The following is a 15,568-nucleotide window of genomic DNA, read 5'->3' on the forward strand; positions in this document are numbered from 1 at the left end:
ATTCTCCCTCAAAGACCTAGGAACCCTAAGTCACTTCCTTGGTGTTGAGCCATTACCGTCACAATATGGTATATTCATGACACAACATCATTACATGCGTGAACTACTGCAGAAAGCTTCTATGGTTGATGCCAAGCCTATTTGCACACCTCTGTCCACTTCTTGCTCTCTTAGCTTTGTTGGAGATGACTCCACATGTGATGTCACCTCTTATCGCAGCATCAAAGGCTCACTTCATTACTTATCCATCACCTGCCTGAATGTAGCCTTTGTTGTCAATAAACTCTTGCAATTTATGAAGACTCCTATATGACACCCTCTACCCGATATACATATTTATATAATAAAATATATGAAAATGCAGAATTACATAAAAGAGATTTTCTTTTCTAAGAATAAAAGAGTTCACATAGGTAAAAGGTTCATATACACGTTAATCATCAAATTAAAAACTTATCAAATAAGGGTATAAAACCAACTTTAGCCCAAAATAAGCCATCGATTTTTTTTTTCTACAAAAGGAAAACAAGTAGCGGAACAACATAATGTCACATCCTATCAAAACATTGTGTCCCAACGTCCTCCAGCATGAGGTTCCTTTAAACAATCCACCTAGCCATTTACTCTCACAAACACACGGTTCGAGATCATCACAGGATCCAAACACAAATAACTATTAGTCGATGAATACAACTAACTTTTGTGTATAAAACCTGTGTAAATTGTATCAAACTCCTCCAATTTATGGTTATTTTGCAGTGTTGTAATTACTTTTTGTTAAAGATAGGTAATAAATACTTAGTACTCCCATTTTGTGTGTTTAATAATCATTTCCTCTCAATTTCAGGTTAGTTAGGCAAGTTTGTGAAGTGCTGATTTTCATCCGCTCGCTAAGCCAATCTTCTAGCTTAGAGAGTCATCCGCTGAGCGCAACACTCCTTTGGCTGAGCACGAGGAAGAATCTGGAAGAAGGATGAGTTGTGCATGTTCGTTGAGCAAGGGCTAATCCCGCTAAGTGCACTGCTTGAGTCCATCCGCTGAGCAAAAAGATGAGCGATAAGCCAAAATTCACTAATGCGCGCTAAGCAAGCCAGAGTTGCACTAAGCACGTAAGCACCAACAAGGCCACCTATTTAAGCCTGAAATCATAAATGGAGAGGAAGTTTGGGCAATTCTCGAAGCTTTTGCATGTTTAGAGATTTCTAGAGAGAGAAAGGTCCAAGTTCCTGAGAATTTTGAGAGCTTTTGTTGTGAGAACACTGGCAGAGAACTGAGCGAGAAGAGAAAGCCATCCTGAGAGTATGAGATGAGTCTGTGAGTGATTGTGAGGTTCTAGAGGTGGAGGAGACATCTCCACTACTTGTATTTCATTAATCCTTCATTTTTCTCTTCTCTTTGTTGTAAAGGAAGCTTCCCAGTTATAGAGAGCTAAATCCTATATTGGTTCTTCCTTGTAGGTACTTGATGTAAATACTTGTATATCTATTTAATGATGTTTTGTGTGTTCTTTGTGCTATCAGTACGTCATTTCAGTGTGCTTTTTCCTTGATCACGTAGATGCATGCTTTGTTAGGATCATTCAACAGTGAAAATGGTCTAATTCTTAGAACTTGATAGGTCAGGGCTAGTTTATTGTATTATCACGAGGGATCGGGGTACGGTAACCTAGTTGTTTGTATGTTTGTCTTAATGCGGTTCTGGTCGAGTTTAGTCCAACAAGAGGAATCTGAGGATGATGCTTTATCAGGATTAGGCTAGACTATCATGAGAAATTGGGGTTTAGCATTTCAGGAGACACCATAGAACACATGAGCATTGTTAAGTAGAGAATATCCTTTTAACATCAGGAACCTAATAGGAAGACCAACGTGTTGTCTACTTGTCTTTACAGATCATTACTCACATGATTTTCCTTTTAATAGTTAGTTTACATACCTGTGCATAGTTGACACATCTCTTTTCATACTAGATATTCACTGAATATAGCTTTACCAAGTAACATAAGTTCCCCGAGAGTTCGATACTCGATTCTTACCATTTTATACTACTTGCATGATCCGGTGCACTAGCCAGGTTTGAACAAGTTTTTGACGCCGTTTCCGGGGAACTTCTTTTTATTTGGAAAGTTAGTTCAGTCCTAGGTGTCAGAATATTTTTGCTTCTCATTTCGGGCAATTAGCAATAATTTTTCTGTGGATTTCCGGGAATTTGTTTCATGTAGCTTGGCAAGTGATCGAGGCCGTACCCGAATCAAATAAACATTAAAAATGCAGTATATAGGAAGTGATCCTAGGTCGTTTCCCAACGAGCAATGATAAACCAAATGTTCATAACAGATAGTAGGAAAATAGTAACGAATTGGCGGGGGGGGGGGGGGTTGTTTGCTTTTGTAAATTAAACAGCGAGTACAATTGAATTAGAAAATATCATAATTAAAATACGTTGCTTCCCCTTGATTCACAAGCAAGTCTCTTATCCTAGGTTGCAAGAATTTATCCTTTATCAGTTTAACCACTTAATCCAACCCTAAATTAAATTACTAAGCGAAATTCAACATAAGGCATTCATCATGTGATTAAGCATCACATACACCAATTACTCATAAATGATCATTAAGCATGAAGGTAAATTAAGCGCAGAGACAATTAATCAAGCACTAAGCATGCATGAATTAAAAACAACAAATTCAGAGTAATTAGTGAAGATGAAAAACTGAACAGAATGTAACAGTAATAATAGAACCTCAAAGAGAATTGTGCTTGATCCTCAAGAAAAAGCAACGCTGGGGACTTAGCCTTCCATTAATCAATAGAGAACGAACTTATAAATTGAAGAATGAAATTTTATTGCTACTGGAATTGTAGAATGAAAAGATGTCTCAAAGAAAAGCCTAAAACTAAAAAACGAAAATAGGAGAGAGAGAAGAGAGGGCCTAAACTAGAACCTTGGTGTTGTTATATAGTTTTTCCAGCCCCAAAGCTTACAAATCTGTTTTAAATCCAAGGCCATAAATAAAATCAAATCAAATCTAGATAAGATAAGATCTAATTTTGTAGAATAAAATAGTCTGTCCTCTTCAAATCCAAGCCCAATTCTGGATTCAAGCCCAATGCTTCATTAATTCCTGAAAAAAAACTTCGTACCCCATTGCCCAGAGGCTCTTCGCTATGCGAAGGTATGGGGGAGGGATGTTGTACGCAGCCTTACCCTTGCATATGCAAAGAGGCTGTTTCCGGATTCGAACCCATGACCAACAAGTCACCAAGGCACAACTTTACCGCTGCACCAGGGCTCGTCCTCTTCATTAATTCCTGAAATTAGATTAAAAACATCAAATTAGCTGAATGGGCCCAAATAATAAAACTGCCTAATTAATTTGACAATTAAAATTAATCAATACTTAAAATGGTGTAAAAAGGGTTAAGAAATAGGAGAAAATAATGACACATCAAAACCCCCCATACTTAGCCTTTTGCACTCTTGGGCAAAATGAAATAAAGAACAAAATCCAAGGATATCAAAGAGAGACAGACAAAACATTTGCATATTTCTCAATGAACATCAAGGAATGAAAGGAATGGGTAACATCTAACATGAAGAGATCCAAAGAGTCAAGACATTCATGAAAATCATCCAAGCAACCCAATCATGGCAAAATAGTTAATCAGCTCAATAATGAAAAGTGATAAAGCCTCACAAGATATACACTCTATCTCTCAAGTGTCTAGGCTACTGTTTACTCTCGAAGCACCCATGAAGACGAACACCACATAGACTTGGCAAAATTATAAAATTGACAACAACTTGACAAACACATGCACATGAGGATCAAAAGGTCTTTAAAGGTTGTAATGGGGCTAAGGACAAGGTAGGGAAGAAGAATATGGAATGAGTAGCTAAATCCCAAAGGAGTAGATGAGCAATGGGGAATAAGTGGAAATTAAGTACAAGCAGTAAACTCAAACCCTCTAATATCAACAAAATCAACCAAGGCTCCCAAATCAAGTCCTCATAACAAGACCTCATTTATTCAACTTCACTTCTTTTCTACTTTTTTTTTTCTTGAATAGTACGAATTTGCAGAAACTGAAATTTTTTTTTCTGATTTTTTTTTCGATTGAACAGTATGAAATTGAAGATTAAAGCAAGAACTAGGCAATATACAGATACATCAAGCATGGCCAAAATAAAACATTAAGCATGGCAAAAAATTATATCTTCCAATGAAACATACCCCCACCACACTTATTCCCAACTTATTCCCAAAACAATTCCAAAGCTCCAAAATTCCTTAAGGGTAAGGTGATATCATGGTTTTTCACTTAAGGCTTGTAATGAGCTTCAAAACAAAGAAAGGGGAACATAGGCTCAAAGGGGCTATCAAAGGAATTAATTCAAGGTAAGTCCATTTGGCTAGAAGTTTATAAGAACAAAATTGCCTAAATCATTTCCAAATATGCATGTGAATTAGGAAGCATCAACAAGAATCAAGCCAAGGCTATTGTGCAGGTAATCAATGGGGCAAAACACACCAGAAGATTATGATGATGGATGGCTCAAATTCTCACACTTTCAAATTGAGCTTTCAAAACTATCATGACATGTAGAGGAAAAACAAGGATTTCAAATCACAAAATGTCAAGAGACTTTTATTTTCAGAAAAATTACCCATTACTTGAGCATATCCTATAATTCAAAGACAAACATGCAAATTTAACACAACAAAACTAACAAAATTAAACTAGAACCCAACAAAACTAACAAAATTAAACTAATTTAACACAACTAACAAAACCAAAACCAAAGAACACACTCCCCCCCATACTTAAACAACACATTGTCCTCAATGTAGCACAATTAAAAGATTAAAAGCAATTAAACCATCAAATAGAATCGGACAAATGTAATAAAAGTAAAGAAGGAGATAGGAAAAGACATTAGTAACAACAAAAGGACCAATCCACTTAGACCTCAACTTACCACTCATGAGTCCAAGCTTAGAATTATACAATAACACTTTTTGCCCAACCATGAAGTCCTTCTTAATTATCATGCTATCATGGAACTTCTTGGTCTTTTCTTTGTAGAACTTGGCATTCTCATATGCTTCTAGGCGGATCTCATCTAACTCACTCAGTTGCAACTTTCTTTCCTCACCAGCTTGATCCATAGAGAAGTTGCAGGTCTTCACTACCTAGTATGCTTTGTGCTCAATCTGCACTGGAAGATGACATGCCTTTCCAAAGACAACCCGATAAGGAGACATTCCTATGGGTGCTTTGTAGGAAGTCCTATGTGCCCAAGAGCATCATCTAGCCTGGTACTCCAATCTTTCCTGCTTGGCTGCACAATCTTCTCTAAAATTCTCTTGATCTCCCTATTAGAAATTCCTGCCTGTCCATTGGTTTGGGGGGTGGTATGGTGTGGATACCCTGTGGACAACCCCATACTTTTTAAGCAAGGCATGCATTAATTTGTTGCAAAAATGGGTTCCTTGATCACTAACGATTGCTTTAGATACTCCAAACCTGCAAAACAGATTAGATTTGACAAAATCTACAACAACCTTAGCATCATTAGTTCTAGTGGGCTTGGCTTCCACCCATTTTGAAACATAATCAACTGCAAGGAGAATGTAAACATAACCAAAAGATACAGGAAAAGGGCCCACGAAATCTATACCCCAGACATCAAACACCTCACAAAATAGCATAGGTTGCTGAGGCATTTGTTGTCGCCATGTAAGTGCACTTCCTGCTCTCTGACACTGCTGACAAGTGCTACAAATCTTCCAAGCATCTTTAAAGATGGTGGGCCAGTAAAAGCCACAGTCAAGCACTTTGTGAGCTATCCTTTGAACACCCAGATGACCTCCCGGTGCGGAAGAATGACAGAACTGCAGGACTGAGTCAGTCTCATGATCTGGAATGCATCGTCTAATGACCTGATCACTGCACAATTTCCACAAGTAGGGGTCATCCCAAATAAAATGCTTAGCATCACTTTTAATTTTATCTTTTTGAGCCTTAGATGCTAAGGGAGGAAAAACAGAAGCAACTAAATAATTGACAATGTTAGCAAACCAGGGAGTAGAAAGAGAATCAGAAATACTATACAATATATATAAATGATCATCCGGGAAATCATCCCGAATGGGTGAGCCCTCATCAAACACATGTTCGATCCGACTCAAATGATCAGCAACTAAATTTTGTGCTCCGCTCCTATCACGGATCTCCAAGTCAAAATCTTGGAGCCAGAGCATCCATCGGATCAACCTACGCTTTGAATCAGCCTTCTACAACAACTACTTTAAAGCTGCATGGTCAGTATAAACAATAATGCGAGTACCAAGCAAATAAGAACGAAATTTTTCAAGAGCAAAAACTATGGCTAGTAGCTCTTTCTCAATAGTAGTATAATTCGCTTGGGCAGCATCTAAAGTCCTAGAAGCATAATATATCACCCTAGGCAATTTATCAATTTTCTGAACAAGGACAACCCCCAATGCATAATTTGATGCATCACACATAAGCTCAAAAGGGGCTGTCCAGTTAGGTGCCTGGATGATAGGGGTGGTAGTCAATGCTCTTTTGAGGCAATCAAAAGCCTCTTTGCATTTATCATTAAAGTCAAACTCCACCTCCTTTTGCAACAAGTTGGATAGTGGAAGGGCTACTTTGCTAAAATCTCATATAAAGCGCCTGTAGAATCCTGCATGACCAAGAAAAGATCACACCTCTTGCACACAAGAGGGGTAAGGCAATTGTGAAATAACAGAAATTTTTGCAGGATCTACTTCAATGCCCTTATTGGAAATAATGTCGCTTAAAACTATACCTTGCTCAACCATAAAATGACATTTTTCAAAATTAAGAACAAGGTTAGTTTCAGTGCATCTATTCAAAACCTTTTCCAGACTATCCAAACAATCATCAAAAGAGGATCCATATACAGTGAAATCATCCATAAACACCTCTATGAAATTTTCTAAAAAATCACTAAAAATACTAATCATGCACCGCTGGAAGGTACCAGGGGCATTGCATAGGCTGAAAGGCATCCTCCTATAGGCAAAAGTGTCGAAGGGGCAGGTGAATGTGATTTTTTCTTGATCCTCAGGAGCAATAGTGATTTGCATATAGCCAGAAAAACCATCAAGGAAACAGTAGTGAGATTTACCTGCCAGGCGTTCAAGCATCTAGTCAATGAATGGCAGTGGAAAATGGTCCTTTTTGGTAACCTAGTTCAGCCTCCTATAGTAGATGCATACTCTCCAACTGTTCTGCACTCGAGTAGGAATCAGCTCCTCCTTCTTATTTTTTATCACGGTGAGGCCGGTTTTCTTTGGAACTACCTGGACGGGACTCATCCATTGGCTGTCGGAGATAGGATAAATGATTCCAGCTTGCAAAAGCTTGGTTACCTCCTTCTTCACTACATCAAGAATCACCGGGTTGATTCTTCTCTGTGGCTGTCTTACTGGTTTAGCCCCATCTTCTAAATTTATTCGATGCATACATGTGGATGGGCTAATACCAGGAATGTCCGCCACGGTCCAGCCTATAGCCTTCTTATGCTTCTTGAGAACTGATAACAACTTCTCCTCTTGCTCATCAACAAGGGAGGCAGATATAGTTACTGGAAAACTTTTGCTATCATCCAAGTAAGCATATTTTAAATTTGATGGGAGAGGCTTCAATTCTGGTGTGGATGGCTGGATAGTGGTAGAAAGAGATGGTTTCTCAGCCTGTACCTCATAAAGAAAGTCAGAGGTATGCGTACTTCCTGAAACATGGTTAGTGATATCTGACTCTATAAAATCAATCTCAAGAGGTAAAACATCACCAGACATGTAATCAATATCAAATTCAGATTCACTCTCAGCATCAAATTCAAACATATGATCAAGCACAAATTCAGATTCAATGCATGAAGAGTGACAGGCATGTAGATTAGAATGAAGATCAGTCATGTATTCATCAACAATATGGTCAATTATTTCAACACGAAATACAAAAAGATCTTTAGATGGGTGTTTCATAGCATCAAGAATATTAAAATGAACAGTTATATCACCAAACTCCATAGACAGTGTGCCTGCATATACATCTATCTTAGTTCTAGCAGTTTTCATAAAAGGTTTGCCTAGAATGATGGGAACTGACCCTTTAGAAAATCCCTCCTCCATATTTAAAATATAAAAATCAACAGGGAAAATCAGCTCACCAACTCTAACTAAGACATCCTCTATGAAACCAGCAGGATAGGCAACAGTTCTGTTTGCTAAATGAATTACCACATCAGTTGACTGCAAAGGACCTAGAGATAGAGAATTAAAAGTAGACAGAGGCATAACACTAACATAAGCTCCTAAATCTAGCATGGCATTGTCAAACTTATTATTCCCTATAATACAAGGTATGCTGAATGTACCTGGATCTTTACATTTTTCAGGGATTTGAGGAACAGATTTACCAATCAATGCGGAGACATTTCTGCCCATACTAATTCTTTCACTTCCTTTAAGCTTCCGCTTATCAGTGCACAGCTCCTTCAAGAATTTAGCATATCTTGGAATTTGCTTTATTGCATCCAGCAGAGGTATGTTTATCTCTACTTTCCTAAATGTTTCCAAGATCTCCTTCTCTACCTCATCCATTTTTTTGTTGGAAATTGCTCTTGGAGGGAATGGAAGAGGGATATGCTGCTTCTCTTTAGATTCACCTGCATAGAAATTGTTAGGTAACTTACTCTTTAAATTTTTGTCATCATCTTTTTCTGGAGTAGAGTGAGGTTGGGCAGGTTCATTGGCGGATGAGAAGATGCTACTGGTTGAGGTCCTTGACACTGCTTTCCTAACCTCAATGTAATGGCACTCATATTTTTGGGATTCTGGACAGATTAAGAAGGTAATCTATCAAAATTCTGGGATTGTTGTTGATTTAACTGTGTAGCCAACTGTCACATCTGATTAGTTAAGCTCTGAATGGAGGCTTTGGTCTCTTGTTGAAACTGCATGTTTTGCATAGTCATTTGCCTCACAAGTTCTTCAAGGGAAGGTTGTGGAGGGGCCTTAACTATTTGTTGTTTCTGGGGTTGTTGCTGTTGGATTGGTGGAGGAACGTATGGTCTGCTTGGGCCAGCAACATTTTGAAAATAAGGTTGTTGTTGTTGCTGCTGCTGTTGTGAAGGATTCGACCATCTAAGGTTGGGATGATTCCTCCATCCGGGATTGTACCTATTGCTGGAGAGGTCATAATTATTCTGTTGTGGCTGATTTTGCTACTGAGGTTGAGGAGGTCTGTTGTAGATGTTTGCAGCATAAGCTTCAGGCTGTTCAATTGCTTCAGATTGTTGCACAGAAGGGCAATGGTCTGTGTGGTGGTCGGGAGAGGAGCATAAACCACAAAGTCTGGCAACAGGTGCAAATTTTTTATTCATGGCCAGTTGGGTTACCAGGTTAACCAAGGCATCTAGTTTACCTTCAAGCTTCTTAGTCTCACCTAATGAATTTATGGCTACTTCATGCACTCCTCTAATGAGAATAGCATCACTTCTGGCACTAAATTGCTGGGAGTTTGAAGCCATCTTCTCAATTAAATTTCTGGCTTCAGCAGGGGTCATGTCTCCAAGGGCTCCACCACTGGCAGCATCTATCATACTTCTCTCCATGTTGCTGAGTCTTTCATAAAAATATTAGAGAAGAAGCTGCTCTGAAATCTGGTGGTGAGGCAACTGGCACAAAATTTCTTAAATCTCTCCCAGTATTCATATAGGTTCTCTCCACTGAGTTGTCTAATACCTGAAATATCCTTTCTGATGGTCGTGGTCCTGGAAGCAGGGAAAAATATTTCTAAGAATATTCTCTTGAGATCATCCCAGCTCGTGATGGACCTTGGAGCAAGGTAATATAGCCAGTCCTTTGCCACTCCCTCTAAAGATTGTGGAAGGCCTTCAGAAATATGTGATCTTCTTGGACATCTGGTGGTTTCATGGTGGAGCAGACAATATGGAATTCTTTCAGATGCTTGTGTGGGTCTTCACTTGCAAGGCCATGAAACTTTGGAAGCAAATGGATCAGTCCAGTTTTAAGAACATATGGGACATCCTCATCAGGGTATTGGATGCACAAGCTTTCGTAGGTGAAATCAGGTGCAGCCATTTCCCTTAGAGTCCTCTCACAGGGTGGAGGTTGTGCCATGTTCTTAGAATATGCAAAATCAGAATGTTCAAAACTATAATGCTCAAAATCACCAATAACAGAATGCTCAAAAGGTACTAAATGTTGTCTAACTAATCTATGAAATGTCCTATCTATCTCAGGATCAAAGGGTTGTAAGTCAGATGGATTGCCTCTAGTCATACACTACTTTCAACATGCAAAACTAGTTGCCTTCTTATGCAAGTAACAATGTAGGTTTGAACTACAACTACCATTAAATGATATCCAAATGACTTGAAATTTTGTGAGCAACCTTATAAAATGATGAGAAGATAGCACAAAAAATTTCAAATGAAAATTCAAAGTTATGGTCATTTGAAGTTTTGACAAAAATCAAATTTGCTACTTTTTTGGAACTTTCAAATCTGACCAAACTAAGGGCTCCAGCTATTTTTCCCGCAAAATATGGATCAAAAGAAGTGACCACAAAAAAATTCAGCCAAAAATAACAACTCTAGCTACCAAAACAAAAAATCCTAATTAATTCAGCAAGGGTGGTCTCTAAAATACGTAGTTAAGGGATTTCCACTACTACCCTGTTTTCCAGTTCAACAAAAGTGGTCACTAAATCCATCACAAAGTACTATTCACAGCAAACACCAAAACTAAAACAGGGGAAGTGTTGAACAGCAAAAGTAAAACAGAACACACACACTAAACAAAATAACAAGGTACTAAACAGCACTAACACAATACTAAAACAACACTAACACAAGAATTAAACACTAACACGACACTAGCTATTATGAACCTTTGGACACTGCTCCCTGACAACGGCGCCAAATTTGATCGAGGCCGTACCCGAATCAAATAAAAATTAAAAATGCAGTATCTAGGAAGTAATCCTAGGTCGTTTCCCAACGAGCAATGATAAACCAAATGTTCATAACAGATAGTTGGAAAATAGTAACGAATTGGGGGGGGGGGGTTGTTTGCTTTTGTAAATTAAACAACGAGTACAATTGAATTAGAAAATATCATAATTAAAATACGTTGCTTCTCCTTGATTCACAAGCAAGTCTCTTATCCTAGGTTGCGAGAATTTATCCTTTATCAGTTTAACCACTTAATCCAACCCTAAATTAAATTACTAAGCGAAATTCAACATAAGGCATTCATCATGTGATTAAGCATCACATACACCAATTACTCATAAACGATCATTAAGCATGAACGTAAATTAAGCGTAGAGACAATTAATCAAGCACTAAGCATGCATGAATTAAAAACAACAAATTGAGAGTAATTAGTGAAGAGGAAAAACTGAACAGAATGTAACAATAATAATAGAAACTCAAAGAGAACTGTGCTTGATCCTTAAGAGAAAGCAACGCTGGGGACTTAGCCTTCCATTAATCAATAGAGAACGAACTTATAAATTGAAGAACAAAATTTTGTTGCTACTAGAATTGTAAAACGAAAAGATGTCTCAAAGAAAAGCCAAAAACTAAAAAACGAAAATAGGAGAGAGAGAAGAGAGGGCCTAAACTAGAACCTTGGTGCTGTTACATAGTTTTTCCAGCCCCAAAGCTTACAAATCTGTTTTAAATCCAAGCCCGTAAATAAAATCAAATCAAATCAAATCTAGATGAGATAAGATAAGATAAAATCTAGATGAGATCAAATCTAAATAATATCTAGATAAGATAAGATATGATAAGATCTAATTTTGTAGAATAAAATAGTTTGTCCTTTTCAAATCCAAGCCCAATGCTTCATTAATTCCTGAAATTAGATTAAAAACATCAATTTAGCTGAATGGGCCCAAATAATAAAATTGCCTAATTAATTTGACAATTAAAATTAATCAGTACTTAAAATGGTGCAAAAAGGGTTAAGAAATAGGAGAAAATAATGACACATCAGCAAGGGAATTTTGAAGCATGGGTACAGGTTCCTTACATGTAAGACCTATAGCTCATGCAATTTGGGATCCTCATTTTGGACAACCGGCTGTAGAAGCTTTTACTCGAGGAGGTACTCTAGGCCCAGCTAATATAGCCTATTTTGGTGTTTATCAGTGGTGGTATACAATCGGTTTACGTACTAATAGGGATCTTCTATTCTTTATTCTTTGATAAACCGTGAATATTTACTTTCAATTCATATTTGTTTTCCTCTTGAACTGGATAACCGTTGTTGTTGTTAGTGTTTTATATGCATAGATCTCCCACAGGCAATTAAGTTCCTCTGGACTTGGAGATTAAAGCTACGTTGAGAAGGAACAGAGTCAAGAGGAGAAGAAATTACTGCAAGACAGGACAGTAGCATCCATTCTTGAGGAAGAAACTCATTTTTCTGATTCTTCATCATCCGAATCACCATCATCAAGGGAATCCACGACTTATTTACCAGAAACCGTTTCCATGGCTAATGAGCACCAGCAAAGAGTTACCCGTAAGGACTATTCAAGCAATTCAGTGCCGCAATTCTTTACCAGCATTGCACGTCCTGAAGTGCAAGTTCACAACATAAACTACCCTCATTCTTTGATTCATTTAATACAGGGGAACTTATTCCAAGGATTACCAAATGAGGACCCCTATGCACATTTGGCGACTTTCATTGAAATCTATAACACTGTAAAGATTGCATGCGTGCCAGATGAAGCCATTAGACTCAGTCTATTTTCACTTTCCTTGGCAGGAGAAGCCAAGAGGTGGCTCCACTCATTTAAAGGTAATAGTCTGAAAACCTGGGAAGAAGTTGTTGAAAAGTTTCTAAAAAAATATTTCCCAAAGTCAAAGACTATAGAAGGGAAAGCTGCAATCTCTTCATTTCATCAGTTCCCTGACAAGTCCTTGAGTGAAGCGTTGGAGAGGTTTAGAGGTTTATTGAGAAAGACTTCCACCCATGCGTTCTCTGAGCCAATCCAATTGAATATGTTTATAAATGGCCTGAGACCACAAACCAAGCAACTGTTAGATGCTTCAGTAGGGGGAAAAATAAAGCTGAAGACCCCTAAAGAGGCAACTGAGCTAATTAAGAATATGTCAGCCAGCGATCATGCCATTCTGCACGACAGAGTTCATCAACCCACAAAGAAAAGCTTGTTAGAACTATCATCACATGATGCTTTATTGGCACAGAATAAGTTGCTTTCTAGGAAACTTGAGATTTTAACAGAAACACTTGGTAGGTTGCCAACTAAACTGTCTATTGGTCAACCTACACATTCTTCTGTTTTGCAGGTTACAGGTTGTACCATCTTTGGTGAGGCTCATGAAACAGACCAATGTATTCCCATTGAAGAAAACACTCAAGAAGTTCACTATATGGGAAATCAACAGAGACAAGGATATACTCAAGGAGGATTTTTAGGCTTCCAGCAGGGTCCTTATAACCAACAAGGACAGTGGAGATCACACCCTAGCAATCAATTCATCAAGGACTAAGGTGGACCTTCCAACAAGCCAATTCAACAAGGGCCTAACATCTTTTAGAGGACTACTAAGTTGGAGGAGACATTGACTCAGTTTATGCAAGTAACAATGTCAAATCATAAAAGCACTGAGTCAGCACTAAACAATCTTGAGGTCCAGGTGGGACAACTGGCCAAGCAGATAGCTGACAAGTTATCCAACATTTTTGTGGTGAATATAGAAAAGAATCCCAAGGAGTAATGTAAAGCTGTGATGACAAGGAGTAAGAGGTTTGTGGAGGCGGAGGATGAGGATAGTGTTGTATCCAAGAAGAAAGCTGTTGAAAAGAAAGGTACTGATGAAAAGAAAGATGATGTGAGAGGTGAAAGCAATCTGGAAAAAGAAAAACAAATAATGGTCAACAAAAAGAAATTAAATGACCAAGAAAAAGAAAATGAAAAAAATGAAAAAGATGAAAAAAAATAAGAATGAAGAGAGGAGTATAAGTGAACAAGCTAGAGAGAAGAAAAGAGAAAAAGTTGTGAATGAAGGTGCGGAAGTACCATATCCTATGGTACCTTCCAAGAAGGAGAAGGACCACCATTTGGCGAGATTTTTAGATATTTTCAGGAAACTAGAAATAACCATGCCCTTCGGAGAATCTTTACAGCAAATGCCACTCTACTCCAAGTTTTTAAAGGATATGTTAACAAGGAAACACAAGTATATTCACCAGGAAAACATTGTTGTGGAAGGAAATTGTAGTGCTGTGATTCAAAAGATCCTTCCACCCAAGCATAAAGACCCTGGGAGTATAACCATTCCTTGTTAAATTAGAGAAGTCACTGTGGGAAAGGCTCTTATTGATCTGGGAGCCAGTATTAACTTAATGCCACTCTCCATGTGCAGAAGGTTGGGAGAGTTGGAGATCATGCCCACTAGGATGGCTTTACAACTTGCTGATCGCTCCATTACCAGACCATATGGAGTAATTGAAGATGTGTTGGTCAGAGTAAAACATTTTATCTTCCCGGAAGACTTTGTGGTAATGGATATCTGTGAAGATAATGACATTCCTGTAATATTGGGAAAGCCATTCATGTTAACTGCAAGTTGCATAGTTGATATGGGGAGAAAAAAGCTGGAGCTGGGCTTTCAAGATCAGAAAATTGATTTTGATTTATTTGTTGAAGACAAGCCTCGCGCTAAGCGCATCTTTGGTCATGCGCTAAGCCAAGAGTCTCTAGCGCTTAGCGCTGAACCCTTGCATCTCAGGTTGATTTGGTCTGCTAAGCTGGCCAAGGCTGAGCTATGCCCATTTTAATTCGATCTGAATTGGGCTAAGCGATGGCCTGCTCGCTAAGCACATCGTATTCACTAGCTAAGCACAAGACATCGTCGCTAACCTCATTTCCTTGCGGCCAGAACAGGGGTTCATTGAGCTAAGTGCTACTCATGCCAGCTAAGCCCAATTCCTTGCGGCCATAGCAGCGCTAAGCAATCCATCAACCGCTAAGCGCATGGCCCTCTGTATTCAAAATGCATCATTTTAGCTAAGCAGGCCCAGATCCCTGCTTAGCGAGAGTTGCAGGTATTATGACCTGCAAAATTCGCTAAACGACGCTTCTGTGCGCTAAGCCCAACTAAAAAAAATAGATTTTGAATTTCAAACTTGGGCTAGGAGCGAAGTTCCACTAAGCGACCCACTTTGAGAAACCAAACGTCTCTCTGGCTCGCTTAGCTCTACGGTTCGCTAAGCGAGAGGGTTGAAATATGCTTAAGTGAGTGTAACATCAGTTACACTCATATTTGCCCAAAATTCTCAGAGCATTCCCTGCATTTTCTCTCTTTCCCAAATCTGTGCAACCTGCATTCTTGCTTTCTTTTTGCATCTTTTATGCATCTTCAGCACACAACAATCCAAGTAAGTTCCTCATTTTGTTTCTTTCTCTTTTGTTTTGTTGAACCTTAGGTTAGAAAA

At 38.4% G+C, this 15,568-nt stretch overlaps 1 non-coding gene across 1 annotated transcript; it reads left to right on the forward strand.

Annotated features, from left to right (window-relative positions):
- Positions 1-9,721: 9,721 nt before the first annotated feature.
- Positions 9,722-9,827, forward strand: LOC113000238 (small nucleolar RNA R71). The gene has a single exon (XR_003265529.1). It is a non-coding gene; the product is annotated as a small nucleolar RNA R71 (small nucleolar RNA).
- Positions 9,828-15,568: the final 5,741 nt, after the last annotated feature.

The sequence above is a fragment of the Glycine max genome, chromosome 18 (genome assembly GCF_000004515.6).
Source record: "Glycine max cultivar Williams 82 chromosome 18, Glycine_max_v4.0, whole genome shotgun sequence".
Taxonomy (NCBI): domain Eukaryota; kingdom Viridiplantae; phylum Streptophyta; class Magnoliopsida; order Fabales; family Fabaceae; genus Glycine; species Glycine max.